Source organism: Macrobrachium nipponense, chromosome 37, assembly GCF_015104395.2.
Source record: "Macrobrachium nipponense isolate FS-2020 chromosome 37, ASM1510439v2, whole genome shotgun sequence".
Classification (NCBI taxonomy): domain Eukaryota; kingdom Metazoa; phylum Arthropoda; class Malacostraca; order Decapoda; family Palaemonidae; genus Macrobrachium; species Macrobrachium nipponense.
Window position 1 is genome coordinate 13,139,949 of NC_061097.1, and position 20,010 is coordinate 13,159,958.

Here is a 20,010-nt window from a genome sequence, read left to right on the forward strand (position 1 = left end):
CACACCAAAGGCAAGATGCAACTTGTCCTTTTGAAGGAGCTGGGTAAGCAAACACCACTTGCAGGCATCCACCACCGGTCCCAGGAAAGGAGGTTCCAAGGACCTGTAGGCAGACCTGAAGGAAGAAAGATATAAATATGGTCACAATGAGACCTCATCTATCTTCCGGTCTGACATATTCTTCAGTGATGAAATGTACCCATCCACTGGACTATCCAACTGCAGAGTAGTCTCTCACGATCTCTTAAGACTTGGAGAATGACGTGTCATTGGACACTTCTGCATTGCCAGTCTGCAGAATACAAAGTCCACAGCACAGATCATGAAGGACTCGGACTCGTCAACAGATGCCAACTGATTGCGCTGTCACACATCCGATCTGAGATGTAGTCACAAAATGACACCCACCTTTTGAAGGGTTATGCATAGAGTAACCATACAAATCGTCTATCTTGTTCGCCGACAATGTTGAGACACGAGATGATTATTTTCGCAAGGCATGCACACATCAGACGATAGTCAATTGCCTTCTAGAGACCAAGGTCCCTGTGACGGGAAGACAGAAGTTTCTCATCAGTAATTGAATCTCAACCAAGGAGAACCAATGCTATATTAATAATGAATGACTAAGGTGAATGTGGACCTTTATCTTCACAGTTAATAGAGAGAAGTAAACTCAAGATTCTGATCATAGAAAAAGTCCCGTCAATGACACTAACCAGTGAAGACAGCTTTAATCCCTGTTGTTTTAATGACACTAACCAGTGAAGACAGCTTTAATCCCTGTTGTTTTATAGAGGACTGAAAAAGTTATTCCTCTATTTCTTTGCTGCTCAGCAAGAAAGTCAGAGTTTGCAATGAAAGCGGAGTCTTTCAGTAATGAAAATACAGGGATTGTACTGCCTGAATAACTGCTTCTTGTGGGTTAGATCAGAGAGGAAGTTTCAATTTACTTTGGAATCAGAGCTAGTCGGGCGCGGAACAGGCAAAGTCTTCTGTTATTCATTTACAATTCGGGGTGCACAAAGAATACAATGGACCCACGTATTAACGTTCTCTGGATTAGCACACTCACACATTCACGGATTTCTCTCTGGAACATTTTCCCGCATTATTCGTGGAAAATTCACCTATTCGCGGTATTTGTCTATAAGTAATATCCACAAATTCCTGGTTTTTTATAAATTTCATCATAAAATGCACTTTTTGTGATAAAACTATTAAAAAAACCAGGTATAAAAATTTTGAGTTGGTTCTTGAGTTTTAACAAACAAAATATGTTATTGTTATAATACAATTAAAGTTTGTTCATACTTACCTGGCAGATATATATATAGCTGTATTCTCCGAAGTCCGACAGAATTTCCAAAACTCGCGGCACACGCAGTGGGGGCCATGGTGGTAGTACCATTCCCGCCGCTGGGAGGCGGATATCAGGAACCATTACCCATTTTCTATTCATATTTTATCAGTGCCACTGTCTCCTGAGGGGAGGGTGGGTGGGCACTTAATTATATATATCTGCCAGGTAAGTATGAACAAACTTAATTGTATTATAACAATAAACATTTTGTTCATGAAAACTTACTTCGGCAGATATATATATAGCTGAATCCCACCTTCGGATGGTGGGAAGAGACAGAATAGGATTTGTAGGAAACTTAAATTAAGTAGATGATATCACCTGGTTCCTCACCTGTTAGCAAAGTAGACTCTGTGATTACTGTCACTTCAGCCTGCTTGTGCTTAATCAGAGTTGCCAGCCATGTGGAGACCTGTAGTGCTGGTGCGCTCTGGATGCTCTGTCAACGGGGACGTGACCTCAATGTGACAAGAGCATAGAGCCATACAAATGAGGGCAACGAAGCAACTGACCACCACCTGACCAACTATCCAAGACCCCCTGAACACTAGGCTAAGAGATGGGAGGTCTTCACCAAAACCTCACCACAACCAAAAACCACAACAACTAAAAACTAACCTAAACCTAACTAAGGGATAGGGAGAGAGCTACCTTCAGCCCCCAAGACGTGTCTGCAGAAACGTATGGCCAAGAGAACAACAGTCTCGTATATCGTTCTCACATCTCTCAAGTAGTGTGAGGCGAATACTGAATTGCTCCTCCAAACGGTGGCGTCAAGGATGTCTTGATCGACATGTTCCTTTGGAAGGCAAGCGAGGTTGCGACAGCTCTGACCTCGTGAGCTTTCACTCGCAAGAGGCTCAAAATCGATCTGTGTGGAAGACGAATGAGCCTCTTTAATGACGTCCCTCAGAAGAACGCCAATGCGTTCTTAAGATAATGGTATATCGGGTCGTTAACGAAAACACCAGAGATTATCTGAGGGACCTCGTACTTCTTTAGTCTTGTGGACATAAAAAACTTTTAGAGCCCTGACAGGGCACAGGACTCTCTCCCAGGTTCTTGGCCCACGAAGGCTTGTCATACCCTTGATTTCAAAGCTCCTTGGCCAAGGGTTCGACGGGTTTTCATTCTTTGCTAAGAAAGTGGGACTCAAAGAGCAGACAGCATTGTCCCCTTTGAATCCCACTCTCTTACAAATGGCTGAATTTCGCTAACTCTCTTCGCCGTCGCCACAGAGCAGTTAGGAAAAGAGCCTTCTTCGTCAAGTTCCTAAGAGACGCTTCATGTAGAGGTTCGAAAGGACTCGACATTAACAGTCTAAGGACTAAATCCAAGTTCCAAGAAGGAGGCCTCACCTGAGGTATCTTGGATGTCTCAAATGATCTCAGGAGATCGTGAAGATCCCTGTTATCAGACAGGTCTAGTCCTCTGTGACGGAAGACTGCCGACAGCATACTCTTATATCCCTTGGATGGTCGGACAGCTAGCTTCTGTACATTCCTTAAAAATAGCAGGAAATCAGCTATCTGGCTCACAGAGGTAGTGGAAGAGGAAATTCCCTCCTTTCTACACCATGCCCTGAAGGAAGCCCACTTCGACTGGTAAACAGCTCTCGAGGACGTTCTCCTAGCATTGGCGATCGCCTTGCAGCTGCTTAGAAAAACCTCGCTCTGGCCAGCTTTTCGATAGTCTGAAGCAGTCAGACAGAGCGGAGAGCGGAGAGGTTTCGGTGATATCTTGCGAAGTGGGGCTGTCTGAGTAGATCTTTCCTCCAGGGCAAACGTCCTCGGAAAGTCTATGAGGAATGACATTACCTCTGTGAACCATTCCTCGCGGGCCACATCGGGGCGATCAGGGTCAACCTCGTCCCCTCCGATGCCGCGAACTTCCTTACTACTTCCCCCATGATCTTGAATGGCGGGAAGGCATACAAGTCCAGGTTCGTCCAGTCCCAGAGCAGAGCGTCTATCGCGACTGCTCCCGGATCCAGCACAGGGGGGAGGGAGCAATAAAGAGGCAACTCTTTGTTCTCGACGTCGCAAATAGGTTTTGACTAACGGACACCCCCACAGTCTCCAGAGCTCTCGACAAACGTCCTGTGCAAGTCCCATTCCGTCGGGGCAGGATCTGATCTTGTCGGCTGAGAAGGTCTGCTCTGACGTTCTGGACTCCTGCGATAATCTCGTCAGGATCCTTATCCGTCTCGCATCTGCCCACAGCAGAATCTCCCTCGCTAAATAAAAAAGAGGACGGGAGTGTGACCTCCCTGCTTCTTTAGGTACGCAAGGGCTGTGGTGTGTCCGAGTTGACTTGGACTACTTTCTCTGCAACCTTTTGTTGGAAGAACTGTAGCGCCAGAAAAACCCGCCGCTAGTTCCTTTACATTGATGTGCCAGGACACCTGTTCCCCCCTCCAGGTGCCTGACACTTCCTCCCATCCCAGTGTTGCTCCCCATCCCGACACCGAGGGCCGCTGCGGGAAAACAACACTAGGTCTGGGCTCAGAAGCTTTAGGGACAACCCCTCTCGAAACTTCCGAGGATCTAGCCACCATCTTAGATGGTTCTTCACCGATTTGGTGATGAAAAGGGTCGCATTCAGATCCTCTCTGACTCTCCATTCGTCTGCTAAGAAAAAACTGGAGAGGTCTGAGGTGTAGTTCTTCCCAGGGAAACAAACTTTTCCAGCGAGGAAATGGTTCCCAGCAGACTCATCCATTCCCTCGCCGAGCAAGCTTCCTTCCCCAGGAAGGCCGAAACTCTCTCTAAGCCTTGCTGCTGTCGTTCCTGGGACGGAAACGCTCGAAAAGCCACTGAATCCATCTGAATCCCCAGATACACGATGGACTGTGTTGGGGTCAGATGCGACTTTTCGAGGTTGACCAGAAGTCCCAGGGAACTTCGCCAATGGCCAAAGAGTGAAGGTGAAGGTCCTTCAGACACCTTTCTTCTGACGATGCTCTGATCAGCCAATCGTCGAGATACAGGGACACTCTTATTCCTGCAGAATGTAACCATCTCGCTACGTTTTTCATGAGCATGGTAAATATACCATCGGAGCCGTGCTTAAACCGAAACAAAGGGCTCGGAATTGCCAAACTTTGTCCCTTAACATAAACCCTCAGAAAACTTTCTTGAAAGAGGGGGGATGGATTAGGCACGTGAAAGTATGCGTCCTGTAAGTCCAAGGACACCATCCAGTCGCCCGGTCTTAAGGTTCCTAGAAACCGACTGAGGTGTTTCCATCTTGAATTTTTTCTTTTCTACGAAAAGATTCAGGCTGCTTACGTCCAAGACTGGACGCCACCCCGACGACTGCTTTGGTACTAGGAAAAGTCTGTTGTAGTATCCTGGTGACCCCAGGTCTAAGACCTGCTCCACCGCTCTTTTCATGATCATTTGATCTAAAAGATCTAAAAGAACCTGATGTTCTCCCCTTGATACGACGGGGAAAGATCTCTGGGAGTCGTAGAAAGAGGAGGAGGGTCCACAAAGGGGATCTTGTACCCCTGTTCCACTATCTTGAGGGACCACGCATCTGTATCTCTCTCTCTCCACGCACCCGCAAAGAACTTTAGCCTGGCTCCGACAGGCATCTGAAGGACTTTCTTCTCACTTAGAGGATTTAGGTTTGAAGGAACCTCTTCCTCTTGCAAGTCCTCTCCCTCGAGGAGCAGCTCTCGAGGGAGGCGCGCTACGAAAGGGTTTAACCTTCCTAGGAGGTCGTCCAGACGACGACATGGTAGGGACTGCGGGACGTCTTGAAGACTGGGCCAAGAGATCCTGGGGTAGCCTTCTCTTGTAGGCTCACTGCCAGGTCCCTTACCATAGCCTGGGGGAAGAGATGGCTCGAAAGAGGTGCAAATAGAAGCTCTGCTTTCTGCGATGCAGAAACAGACTGCTGTAAAATGCAGAAAAGCGCTCTCTTCTTGAGGAAAGCAGTGCCGAAATGAGACACTAACTCTTCCGAACCATCCCTGACGGCCTTGGCCATGCATGACAACACATTGGACAGCTCCCCACCGACTCAAAGAATCAGGACTCCTAGATTGAAGATCCAGGACTCCTAGGCACCAGTCTAGGAAGTTAAAGACTTCCAGAGTCTTTAACAGACCTTTCATGTGATGGTCGATCTCCGTTGGTGTCCATGAAATCTTAGCGGACGATAAAAGGGATCTCTTTCTGGGCGTCTACCAGACTAGCAAAGTCCCCTTGGGAAGAAGACGGGATCTTAACTCTACTTCAGCTTTGGTCTCATACCAAAATGCCGCCTTTCCCACTGAGTCTTGAAGGAGGAAGGGCGAAAGTCGACTTGCCCTGATCCTTCCGACGTTCCATCCAATCCTGCAATTTCTTGAATGCTCTCTTAGTGGACAAGGAAAGTCTTCATCTCCACCACTTCCGAAACCTTGCCCGACTTCGAAGACGAAAACTGAGAGGGAGGAGACTTAGGAGCTGCAGGCTGGAAACTTCTCACTCAAACAAAGAACGTAAAAGACGAACCAGCACCTTGTAGTCGGAAACCGACGAAACTGACGGCTGTTCTTCCTCCACTGAGTCCGCCGGACTACTAAGCTCTCCTTCCTCCCGAAGAGGCAAGGGAGATTGAACCTCTGGAGAGGGCGTGCGCCCAACGGGTCTAGCCTTCAACAAAGGCTTTCGAGGAAGACCTAAAATTCAGCCTCTTCAAAGCGACCGACCTTCTGTCGATCTTTAGAGCTCGAACCACGAAGAGCGTCCTGACCGCGCTGCGCGTCAAGAGAGGTACTCTTAGTCTCTCTCGGGAGGAGCGTCCATTACGTTTCACGCTCAAAGCGTCCAGCTTTCGCTTTCAAAGCGTCCTTCGAGCGCTCTCGAAAGCCTTCTCCACAGGCAAAGCGTCAAGCAAAACATCCCGACGATAGTCTTCCAAAGCGTCCTGCCGAGCGTCTTCAAAAGCGTCCTCCAAGGCGTCCTGTCGAGCGTCCTCAAAGGCGTCCTGACGTGCGGGCGGAGACAGAGACGAACGAGGAGACGGAGAAGGAGACTGCCTGTCCTCTTGACAGGCAGTCTAGCGTCCTTCCTACGTTTAGGCTCAACTGCTGCTGGGCGAGTCTTCCGAGCCATTAAGGCCGACAATTGGTCTTGAAGCGACGCAAGAATACTCTTCGTAGGTGAAGAACCGAGAGGAGGTGAAGGGCTGCGCCTGCGAGAAGACGAGGGGCGGGGGGACGCCTCCTTCCTTCTCAAAGGAACAGCAACCTGCCTTCCGAGGCGCGAGAGAAGCGCTTCTCAGCGTCGTCCTCGGACGACGTCCTACCTCTCTTCTGAGGAGGAAACGCTGTCATACGACGCAGGCGAAGACCGCAACGAGAGCGGAGACGAGAGAGGGACGTAAAGCGTCCTCCCTAGGAAAAAGTCCTTTTCAACGGAAACACGAGTCACTCCGAGCGCTCCACCCCTTGCGCGGGGGTGGGGAGGGGAGGGCGCCTCGGAGGACGAAAAACCAGTCCTTAAGGATGCGAGCCTGAGCACGCTCCTTGCAGCCTGGGAAGTAGTAGCAGGTCCTGCCGAAGGGACGCCAGATCGGTGGGGAGCCCCCGTAACCCTCTTGCGGCTTTCGACATGCCCACTCCCTGAGTTCTGGGAGTCCGACAGAGGTCTAGACCTAGAGGCATTATGGGGCCGATCTGACGCCCCCTCCACAACACTAGGGGGCACGATCACACAACTTTACTCGAGCCGTTTTCAAGGGCCAACACTTTGGACTCTAGAGTGCGTAATGACTCTAGAATCAGAGAAAGGGCATTACCTTCTCCAGACACAGAACTAGGGCCCTCAGGCAACAACACAGGATTAGGTGAAGCAAATTCTACTGGTGTTAGAATAGGAGAAATGTTACTTCCCTTACCTTTCGTAGAACCGCTCTTGGAGGAAGCCCTCCTGATCCTATCGCGCTCCAACTTACGGCGATAGGATTCATACACCTTCCATTCATCCTCAGTCAAACTTTTGCATCAATGCAACGATCAACCAGCAAACAAACATGCCCCTACACCCCATACATACTGTGTGGGGGCTCTACCGATGATTTCGGTAGCCTCACCTTGCAATCACTTCTCACACACACTCTGAAGCTCACTGAACTTGATCCCGACATCACGTTCATAGAAAAGCCAATCCAAAATCAAAAAAAACAGTCCACTATCGCGTATGCCAATCCAAAAACAATCCATCGGTCCAAAACCGAAAAGTGCCACTACCATATACTTATAACGAGTCAAAATCCAAAAATCCTGGGCGGAGGTCTGGTAAACAGGTGTTTACGACCGGCGACAGAAAAAAATATGAATAGAAAATGGGAATGGTTCCTGATATCCGCCTCCCAGCAGCGGGAATGGGTACTACCACCTGGCCGCCCACTGCGTGTGCCGCGAGTTTTGAAATTCTGTCGGACTTCGGAGAAAGAATACAGCTATATATATATCTGCCAAGTAAGTTTCATGAACAAAAGGAGGTTTTAAGCATTTTTATATGGGTTTCAACTATTTGCGGGTTCTAACTATTCATGGGGAGGTCCGGTATGCATCCCCCTCGAATACGTGGGGGACCACTGTAATTGAACACCTTACGAAATAGGAAATGTATATTAAAAGACAGAAGACTAGGCTACACACTTCTGTTATACCATGGGGTAAACAGAAAGATGATAACGAGTCTAATGAGATATATCTCTGCCTGAAAATTCTTGCAACAGTAAATGTGGTGCAGGAGAGAAGGGCATTATGCGAGAATTCCGATCCAACCAAAGACCTAAGTCTGTGATTACCAACCAGAGAGCTTTGAATTGGTAACTAATCCTCGACAGAGGAGAAACAATATCAAACCGAAAAGAACCTCGAGGAGTAAGCAGTACTGAGACAGAGCCCTATACCCCTTGCTCGACCTATCATACTAAGTTGCCTGACAGTGCATTCCGTGAAGGAATGCGTTCAGCTAGAACCATCGAGTGCAAAAAAAGATACACTCAAGCATCTGCATTTCAACCGAAATGGGAGGAAAGAAAACATTCTTGTTCGATGATAATGCAAATGCTGTGGTGTTGTTGGGAAACAATACCACTAGTTATCTCAAAATCAAAACCGGTAACTCTTAGGAGACCTGAAAGGCTGTCCTGAGTTTCAGGTTAATTAAGAGAAGGTACTATTCATCTAGGTCACATACCAGAAGAATCAACTTACAGCTATGTGCCTACTAATTGGACAATGCAACTGATTTGTAGGTTCGTGTAAATCGCACTCCAGCCTAATTCTTCTTCATTCGAGGGACAAGAATAAGGACTGGAAGCAGACCTCCTTCATTCTCTAACGAAGAGAGCGAAGGTGAAGTTTTCCTGAAGGGAGACTTCTACGGTGATAACAGGATACCAAACACGACTAGTTCAAAGCAAACTGGTTGTTCCCAAAACAGCACCACTGAAGGGGTGTTCAAACCTCTCGGTGCTATCCATCCTGAACAGACTGACATATGTTTGGTAAGATCCTAAGATTGAACCAAAAACATAGTCTTTTGGGTTTGAACTCTAAGGAGTAGACTCCATATAATTCCTCTTATTTCTTTGTTCATTCTGGTATAACCAGGAAGTAGAGGGAAAAAGAGAGGAGGATTGACCGTTCTTGCCCGCTCTTCCCTGAACTTAACTTGCAATATTCCCACTCTGTTAAACAAAGCATTCATTTCCTACTACTGTTTTGTTCGCGCGAACGCGAGCGAAAGTTGACCGGAGTTAAATGTAGTACAAGCTGGCGAGAACTTGCCATGTCATGCTACACATCTATCTTCTCCGCGATTGAACCTTACGTAGAGGATACACAGAGGACCTTCTCCTATCTCCTTCAGATGCCTTGTCCCGAGGGACAGCAACATTAATCTTGGCACCTGAAGAATAGCCATTCCAGGCTTTCACGGGTGGGTCCGAGCCACCAATGCAGTTCGGTCCATTCTCTCGTCCTGTGCCACTATCGTGATGGAGAGAAGACTACCTATCACTGACTGTGGATGTATGAACCCCCTTGGGGGTTATACACTCGGAGAGACCCGTACACGGGTATACCGCAGCCCTGGTTCCATGAGCAGCACAACAGGAAAACGAACCTGGATTCAAACTCCTGGGGCTCCCACGACACTATTTTGTGGGTAGCGTCCAGGTTCCCACTCTGGAAGGAGCAGGGGAGCCGAAGAGACAGCCAATTATTTCCTCTCCCTGAAAAGGATACAAACCCTTAGAAGTCTCAAAGCGAGACTTCTTAAGGGGTAGAGAATACCTACCTCTTCTTAGGACATGGAGCAACACGGGAAGGGAGGGTGCTGTTATGGCAAGGAACTGTACCAATCAAGAGCAGAGAGTTCATTTGATAGAGCCGAGCACTCAGATCGGCAGAGCTGTCTGGTCAAGCCGAGTGAGCTGAGCAGATCACCAATACATAATTATGAGTGGTAATCGTCAACGAAGAACTATCACTTCTTCCCAATTACCTGTCCTCCTTCGAGGCCAAAGTTCCGAGAAGAAGAATAAGAGGGATTCTGTTTGCTGTCCTACGTATCCAGACCCTAAGGTCCAATACATGAGAACAGTACTTGACCACTCACCCAGGTGTAGCATGCAGTTCCAAGCTCTACATAACTCCAAACCAGACTGAGGAGTGGACTCATCTGTACTGGTAAAGACTCGTCTCGCCATCCAAGCACTCATAATAGTGAGCACTTGGCAAGCGTTAGAATTCATAAGAATTCCTACGCTCGGCGAGAAACACCCAACTCTATGTATGGTAATAATCGGGTGAGCCTTGTCTTGCCCTGGTACTTCAGCAATATGATGAAGCCAATGAAACCAAGGAATCCAGGCGCTCAGCAAGACTCCTGATTCTTGTAACAATCATTGGGAATGCCCGTTACCCGAGTGTTTGGAAACCTCAAAAAACCAAATCACTCTGCGAACGCTAGAAATTCCAAGGAATTTAATGGCTTAGCGAGACTCCCGATTTTCGTAATAACAATTACCGGGAATGTCTGTCTTGCATGAGTGTTTGGAAATTACAGAAAAACCATAATACTCTGAGAATGCCAGAAATCCCAAGGAATTCAAGCATTCGGCAAGATCCCCAGGTATCGTAGTAACAATTATCAGGAATTTTCGTCTCACCCAAGTGCTGCAGATAGTAGAAGATCAAAACACTCGGAAATTGCTAGAAATTCCAAAGAATTTAAGCGCTCGGCAAGACCGCCGAATTTCGTCAAACGATCATCAGGGTGGGGCCCCTCCTAGACTCCCATAGAAATTGAGGAGGAATGGGCATAAAAACCAGTCCTAAATGCAAGCATTTAAGACTGGAATGAGAGTAGAACTCAACAAAATATACAATCGAGGCTTCCAAAACGCAAGAACCCATACAGGACTGCGAATTGAAATCTGTCCAAAGGACAGAAAAAGCCATGGAGACAGTCTCCAGTAGGAACCTAAGATCCCTCCAGGAACATAGTCTGCCGACACCAAATCCTATGGACAGGATCCCTCCTATTCACCTTGCCCATCCTGACGTACCCATAGGAAGTACATAGAGGGAATAGGTGAGGAAGACTGGATGCTCTCACTCGCCTTGCTAGCGGAACTAGCAGAAGAAGCGAGTCATGGGCAGCCATCAACCTGTGGTGATGGCAGCGACACAAGTCTAGGAAAGCATTATTGTCTGGAGAAAACACTTTCCCGAAGAGGGTTACAAAACTTGCATAAATTTTGGATGAATACATGTACTAATAAAGATGTTGGCATACTTTTGCCGCCAACCCTTAAAACAAAGTAGAAAGGCGGCTATCAAGGCTATCACAAAAAGCGTGTTTGCATATTAATTATTAAAGTCAATTAATTATCAATATCAAACACAGTACTATATACTCAAAGGTATAAGCCACGAAGGAAAGATAAACAACGGAGTTTCTGCAAGATCTTTCGACTCAACGTCCTTTACTCAGCAGACAAACTGACTTACATGAGAAATTGAGAGTACAGGAGAGGTTGTATAACTGACAGATACGGATTATAAGGAGATTAGTACCTAGAATCCAGCACACCTGGAAAATGAGTAACCTTTCCAAACAAGCATAAAATATGGGTACAATTTAAGAACAAAAAGATTAAGTCCACCTGCTCAGACACAGGGACAAGACAATAAAGGATTATACAGGGCGACAGCTGACCACACTCAGATCTTTGGTAAACAAAAACTTATCCACAAAAGAAACATACATATACAAAGAAAATATCTCTAAGGCAACTAATTTTTATTTAAGTCTGTAATTACATCTTTGAGGTCATTCTTAAACATGTTACAAATACAAGGGTCAAAATGAAACAGGCCATGACTAATACTAAAATTATAATGGGAAGTAAGCTGTATTATGGCAGATTCTAAAAGATTTTGTGATAAGACATCTTTTGATCTTGAAATTACTAAACTACCAATCCAATTTAACCGGTGGTTGTTTTCACATAAATGAATGAACATTGCATTAGATGTTTGCATAGTTGTGACAGAATATTTATGCTGTTTTAATCTTACTTCTAAGCCCTTGCTCGACTGTCCGAGATAAAAGGAAGGGCAATCCATACATGGAATCTTATACCATTATGTTGTTGCTTTCCCTGGGGACATTTTTAATTAACTTTCCTTTTAGTGTGTTATTATAGGGAAAAACAAGGTTGACCTTAAATGCTTTTAACAATAATTTAATGTTTTCAAATCCGTTAAAATAAGGCAAACTGAGAATGTTCTTAGAATTTTCTTTCTCCGTGTTAATTACACTATAAAACTTTTTGTGGGCTTTATTACAGCAAATATCTAATATATGTGAAGGGTAACATAAATCTTTCCCTATTTTTCTTATGTATTCAATTTCTTGATCCAAATATTGGGGACTGACAATGCGCAATGCTCGTAAAAACATAGAAGAAAAAATTTATATTTTGATGTTAAGATGGTGGCCTGAACAGAAATGAACAGAAGTTAAGTTGTTGGTTGGTTTCCTATAAATACAGAATTTATATTGAAATGGTTCTCTATGTATCAAAACATCGTATCTATTTGTAGAATATATACATATTAGAGCAATTTTATCATTATTGCACTAGATTGGCAACGATGAGTAATTTTGCCGTCTGCTCGTACCTACTTTAAAAATATCTGTAATTTAGTTGCAAAAAATGGATAATAAACATGAATTAAATAAACATTTTGAAGTAACAAAGTAAAGTTAAACTATAAATAATGAGTAAAGTAAACAATTAAGGGAATAAAGCTTTGCACCTCATAAACCGTGTAGTAATTGTGCTGCCTGCAAATGTTTGTGGAGTGAGTGCTTAGGAACCAGGAACCGCAACGTAGTTCAAGTGCAATTTGGAGTGAATTAAGAACAAAACATGTATAATTACAATCAAATAAGAACTGGGAAGTTTCAGTTGTGATGGCAGAAAGGATAAAACCACCGATTACATGGTAAAAATGAATTTCAGTTCAAACCATGACCCCGGGAATAAGAAGTTTCATACTTTCACTAATATAGGCAATAAAATGTCGTTTATTGTGCTGATTACAACTGCAATCTTGAGTAAGATCAATAAACGTTACATAGTATATACGCTAACATTGTTCAAATGAGTGCTGAGAAGGCTGGAAAAGCTGTTGGATCATTTGCAGTTACGAACGGCACCTCAGTCGGTGGACGCTTTATTGGATTAAAAACTGCATTGAAAAAATATTTTACAAAGAGCTCGCATGCTTATTTTAGTTCATATGGCACTTTCACTTATCACATTATGTTGACGAAACTTCAATCTTTAGAATGGTATGCTTAAAGATGTAACTGTATTCTTGTTTCACCAATTCAATAACGAATGGATGAGGCTGATCCACCCGATAATAATGGATCCAAGGCGGTGTTTCTCCCTAGAGGGTAAACAACCGCCTTGGATCCATCGTCATCGTGCTGGCCAGGCCTTATTCACTTGATATTTAATTGGTGAAACAAAAATACAATGAAATTTTTAGCATATCATTCAAAAGATTGAAGTTTCGTCAACATAATGCTATACATATATGAAAGCCCCATACGAACTAAAATAAGCATTTGAGCTCTTCGTAAAATATGTTTTCAAGGCAGTTTTAAAATCCAATATGACAGCAATCGTGTGGCTGGCCATTCTAACCACAGACAATCAACCATCTTTCCCAGCCTTCCCAGCACTCATTTGAACAATGTTAGCAAATATATGTAACGTTTATTGATCTTACTCAAGATTGCAGTTGTAATCAGCACAATAAAACATTTTGCTGCCTATATATTAGTGAAAGTATGAAACTTTTTATTCCTGGGGTCATGGTTTCAACTGAATTCATTTTTACCTTGTAATTGGTGGTTTTATCCTTACTGGCATCACAACTGAAACTCTGCAGTGCTTATTTGATTGTAATTATACACATTTTGTTCTTAATTCACTCCACATTGCACTTGAACCACATTGCTTTTCCTGGTTCCTAAGTACTCACTCCACAAACAGTTACGAGCAGCAGACGACTACACTCTTTATGAGGTGCAAAGCTTTATTCCCTTAATTGTTTATTTTACTCATTATTTAGGGTAAACAATCACGGACGATCCACCATCATCACGCTGGCCGGGTCTTATTCACTCGATATTTAATTGGTGAAACAAGAATACAATTACAACTCTTAGCATACCATTCAAAAGATTGAAGTTTCGTCAACATAATGTGTTATATGAAAGCCCCATACGAACTAAAATAAGCATGTGAAGCTCTTCGTAAAATATGTTTTCAAGGCAGTTTTGAAATCCAATATGGCAGCGATCGTGTGGCTGGACGGGTCTAGATTGCAGTTGTAATCCGCACAATAAAACAACATTTTGTTGCCTATATTACTGAAAGTATGAAACTTTTTATTCCCGGGGTCATGGTTTGAACTGAATTCATTCTTACCTTGTAATCGGTGGTTTTTATCCTTACTGCCATCACAACTGAAACTCCACAGTGCTTATTTGATTGTTATTATACACATTTTGGTCTCAGTTCACTCCACATTCCACTTTAAACCAGTTGCTGTTCCTGGTTCCTAAGCGTGTGCGCCACAAACACAGTTACGAACAGCAGACGACGAAACTGCAAAGTTTTATTCCCTAAATTGTTTACTTTACTCGTTATTTAGTTCAAATTTACTTTATTTAATAATTTTAATTTAATTCATGTATATTATCCCTTTTCTGCAACCAAATTACCCCGAAAAATTACAGATATTTCTAAAGTAGATACAATCAAATGTTTCTAACGTTTTCGTACATCTGGCTGCCGAAAACCATAGAGGAACGACTACGGATAAGTGAATTATATACATATTTTTTTTTTGCTTTTTTGTTTTTGCTAGCACTTTTCATTGATTTCAGTCTATATTAGTATTTTGAATTTCTTTAATAACCGTATGCCAGAAACAAATGTAACCTTTAATGTTTGCGTGCTTTAATATTTGCATGCTAAGAATGGCAAAATCATTGTTGCCACATTAGTGGAGGCTTCACACATACGCCGTTTCATTATTATAAACTGTTTCCATGAATTCTAGTTGTCATAGTAATGCAATAATGATAAAATTGCTTTAATATTTATGTATATATACTTCCAATACATAGCCTAATTTCACCAATTTCAACGTTTTGTGTGTAGTCTTATACCCAGTTTGGAGGGTCAACACATACCGAATGGCAACAGAGAGAGAGAGAGAGAGAAAGGAAGGCAAAGGAACGAAGAAGGAAAAGGGTGGCGGTGGAGGGGGGGGAGAGGGTAGGTGGAGCTTTATACACGTGTTCGTATCCATTTCTGCATAATGGAGTTTTTGTCTCTTGGTACAAGGACAAGTGTCGTTATTCTTTACGATTAGTGATTCACGATACCCTTATAAATTACGGCACTGGGTGTAATGCACCATAGCAAAATCTCGTTCTGATACGAGTGTTCATTACAGAAATAGGTATTGCCCAAAAACGTGCTTGCACTGTCTCTGAAACCCATAGTAGGTATGCTGCTTAGTTGTCAATCAAGTTTTTTGTAATCAAGTATTTTTTACAAGCTAGCTATTGAATAAATTTGTATTTTTCTCAATCAAAACATATGCCCCTCAATGCTAACTTTCCTCTTTTAACGACTTTCTGGTCATTGCAAATTCGGCCCCATAATTTCTTATGATGCAAAAACAGAGGCGCAGGGACCGAAAACGATTGCGTCACACTACAGCGATAATCCGGCAGTAAAACATCTTCATATATCAAAAAAGTAAATAATAAAGATATATATGCGCATTACGATTATACCAATTACATGAAAAGCTGATAATCTGCATGAATAACTGGTAAACTGTTCTGCAAGAAAGTTGAGTAAAGCAATTATTTACAATAGGTACGAAAGTCAAGATGTCGCGACGTCATAATACAGGACTTGAAAGAACGTTCTAATTCCAAAAAATAATTATTTAAATTTGAGTCAGAATTGAGTTACTTTTTCAATAACGAATATTTTCAAATTAATCATCATAAATATGTAAAATATTAATGTTTTACTATTTATTTAAAAAATTATCGAAGTACACTCTTCGTCGCCTTTTTCTACAAAACAGTTGTTTACTCAGTGAGGAAAAGTTTTCCGATTGTTGTGATGAAAGTGCCCCAGCGTCTGTGGGTACAAGTGGTGTGCGGATTTATCACAAGAAATGGTTAGTTTATTGACACAAGCGACTCCGTAAACATCGAGATGGCGTCAATCTTCTAAATATTTCGAGTTGTAAGTAAAAATGTTGAACGCGTTTTGGTGAGATTTGCACTACGTTTGAGACCGTTTTCAGTACCCTCTGTTTAAATCTTAAAATTTGGCCTTAATTTCTAACTTTGGAGAAATACTTACTTCAAAAGGAGAGTAGAGGTCTTTAGCTCCGTTTCTCACCAACAACAAGTCGCGACTGATGCCCATCTCCGATGTCAGGAGGCATTATAATGTACTTTTTTTGGGATTGTCCAAGCTGATCGTACATGGTCCACTCTGGACCCTACAGTTTTTTACCCTATATACGCTAACATTGTTCAAATGAGTGCTGGGAAGGCTGGGAAAGATGGTTGTCGTCACTGATCAGAACCTGTATATCCACACGGTAGCCGCCATATTGGATTTCAAAACTGCCTTGAAAACATATTTTACGAAGAGCGTCACATGCTTATTTAAGTTCGTATGGGGCTTTCATATAGGGTAAAAAACCGCATGGTACAGGGGTGGACCATGCACGATCAATATGTACAACCCCAAGAAAAGAACATTATAACGCGTCCTGACACCGGAGTAGAGGTCTTAAGCTCCGTTTCTCACCAACAACAAGTCGCGTCTGATGCCCATTTCCGATGTCAGGACGCTTAATAATGTACTTTTTTTGGGGTTGTACACATTGATCGTACATGGTCCACCCCTGTACCATGCTGTTTTTTACCCATCACATTATGTTGACGAAACTTCAATCTTTTGAATGGTATGCTTGGAGTTGTAGCTAATTGTATTCTTGTTTCACCATTTACCTAAATATCGAGTGGATAGGTAAGACCTGTCCACCGTGATAAGGGTTGGTAGTCACTGGTGTTTTCCCCTATGTTGACGAAATTTCATTCCTTTGATTGGTATGCTTAAAGATGTAATTTAATTGTTGTTTCACCAATTAGCTAAATAGTACCTATAGAGTGAAAAAAGGTCTTCTTCTTGAGTCAGGTGGACTCAATGCGATTGTTTACCCTATTTTTTGCTACTGATTTTATGGGTGTTCTTGTTCTCAGCTTCTCTGATCATAGAAAAATATCATTGTTAATCAATTGGATTTTTATTCAATTCCTTTGCAATTTAGGATATACTTAAAGGCAATATCTCGGTAGGGTCAGAGAAACTTTTGAATGCTGCTTTAATGAATGATAAGGGCAGTGTCCCCGTTTTAGTTTTTAAACTACAAAAACACGTCATGTTTTGGAGGTTTTTACGCCTCAGAACCGAAAACGTCCCCGCATTTTGTCTCAGAAATTTGGTCACCTTACTAGGTAGGTATAGGCAGGTAGGCGTAGCCTAAGCTGACCTCAGCTACTACCTTAGTAACATGCTACTAGGCTAAGCTACCAAGGTTCAACCTTCCAAAAACTAGCTACCTAGTATACTACTACCTAGTTAGGATATGTAGCTTCGGTCTAATATTGCTGCACAGAAGCTGTTAACATAATCCTATATAACAATTTTATTTGTACGTTTATTAAAATTCCAAAACAAATATGATCACCATTACCTTAATACCGGCGTTAGTACTTCTTACTTTCGTACACACGTTTCAATGGCTGCGTTCAGTACCCGTCGGACACTTAGGCCAACATAAACAACTTTTGCAGCACGAAGCTAGCGAAGTGATACCTGCAGAAAGAAAACCAACCTTGACAATGCACGGCTATGAAAATTGCACTGCTGCACCAAAACAGAGGGGGAAAAATAGAAATAATATTATCATCAGTCGGCAATTGAAAGCATGAATAGATCATCACAGATCTTGAGATCCACCATTTATATTTCGGCTTTGAAGCGTGCGTATAGTTATATTGAAAGATTGTATTAATGAGTTGTGCAAAATTACTAGGGAGAAGCGATACCATGTAAATTTACAAATTTACAGTCTGGCGGAGGAAACCAAGACAATTCTGACAGATGGGAAATGTTAAATAGAAGGCATCACTTGGGAACAAAATTAGGTAATTGAATCAGTGGGGAATCAGTATCACTGATAAGTTAGTATATTAAAATAGCGAGCGCCCTTGACTTGTGTAAATGCTCCTCACTAGTGGGTATAACAGAGTAGATGTAGCTATAAGCACATTAAGCAGTTGCCATAGCACTGAGATATTAAACAAAAATACCTTTAGCATCAACCCACAGATGTCGGCAATATTAGTGAAACAAAAAGAACGATAAGTAAACAAGAAAAGAAAGTTATGTGAATGGTTAAAAAGGGGATGATACTCAGAAAATGTAAGCATAGTAATCAAGAGAGAAAGGAAAACTAAAACGTATACTGTTGTAAAATGGGAAAGAAGAAAATGTTGCTTAATTAACTGGAGTCCTTGCTTTGCAGGTAAGGTAAGAAATGCATAAGGCATTAGTTAACACAGTAGCTGGAGATATTCAGATTGGGGCATATAAAAAAAAAACTGGAGGAATAGTACTAGAGATCCAAAGTAATGCTCAAATTACTGCAACACCATATGAGAGATGGATGGCAGGGACAGGCATATGTCCAGTGAAGAATGATATTTGAGCAAAAACGGCGACGCCTTGTCAAAATGTAAAAACGTCATTTAGTAAATGATTAACTAAATATTTAGTGAAGGATCAAATATGGGATCCGTTTGAGGGATGCTGATGAGAGTGTTCAGAAATTTGTAAAAAAAAAAAAAAAAAAAAAAAAAAAAAAAAAAAAAACTAAATTAAAGTGGAAAAGTTAAGAAGATTGTAGAAAGCAAGTACTTAAGAAAGATAACACATAAAGTAGTAAGGGAATTAAAAAGTTAACAGAAAAAAGAGAAAGTACGAATTAAAAAGCTGAGTTATGTCAGGCCGCAGGAGTGGGTACAATGAAGAACTAAATATGAATTATTTTAAGTAATACCTACTATTGAGCAGCTAGCAGTGTTGAATGAGGACGATTTTTAATTTACTGTATTTGAAAAATGTATTATAGTTTCTTATAGCTCTTAATTCTATGAATCCAATAGTTGTAAAAACTTTACTTTGGCTTTAATAATTCTGAATAAAGATGAATATAAAGTTTTCCAGGTGCCTGTGCATGTGGGTGAAGAAGCAGACATACTAGCAAACCAGCAGCTGTTCTTTTCCAACAAGATGTCCCAACAATTTCAAAACCTAATAAATCAATCAATCATTGTGACCTCGATAAGGTTTTTCTATCCACAAATTCAAAAGATTGTTGTGAATGGTTGTTTTATACTTAAACAAGCGGTAGTGTATTGCGTGTTCCTATGCTTTGTGAAACACTATCAAGACATATTGCTAGTTCTAGCAAGGTTCTAGCGTGTGGCTCACCATCAATAGCATAAGTAAAAACTGAAGAAGCAGTAGGATTGGAGCTATGTAACTGCTCGCGGTTTCTAATTTACTAGTTGTTTCACAAGTGTCAATTTTACCTTTGCTAAGTCTTGTTAAGGTGGGAAACTTTCCACCTACTCCTAATTTCTTTTTATGTTGTGTCGTTCGTTGTACCATGTTCCTCTATTCAGTTATATGTTTGTTTAATCGAGTCTTGTCCATTATTTCTGACTTCTCAGCCTTTATCGTACCAGTTTACCTGGACAGTGCTTTGTTTATACTTCTGTCTGTAAATGATTAAGGATGACGTTTCAGCGCCCTTTTTTTCTTCTTCTTATTTGCTTATGTCTTTTACTTGATTTTTCAGGTTGTCTTTTTTTTACTCAAGTTTAATTTAGTTCTTTCATGTACCTTTTGACTTGGTTTATGCACATAATTTT

At 42.3% G+C, this 20,010-nt stretch overlaps 1 protein-coding gene across 1 annotated transcript in view; it reads right to left on the minus strand.

Moving 5' to 3' along the window:
• Positions 1 to 17,906, minus strand: part of LOC135209288 (FK506-binding protein 5-like) — a 259,760-nt gene extending 241,854 nt beyond the window's left edge. Inside the window, exon 1 of the mRNA XM_064241996.1 lies at positions 17,766 to 17,906. The gene's annotated coding sequence lies outside the window, so the exon portion shown is untranslated. The remainder of the gene's footprint in view (positions 1 to 17,765) is intronic.
• Positions 17,907 to 20,010: the final 2,104 nt, after the last annotated feature.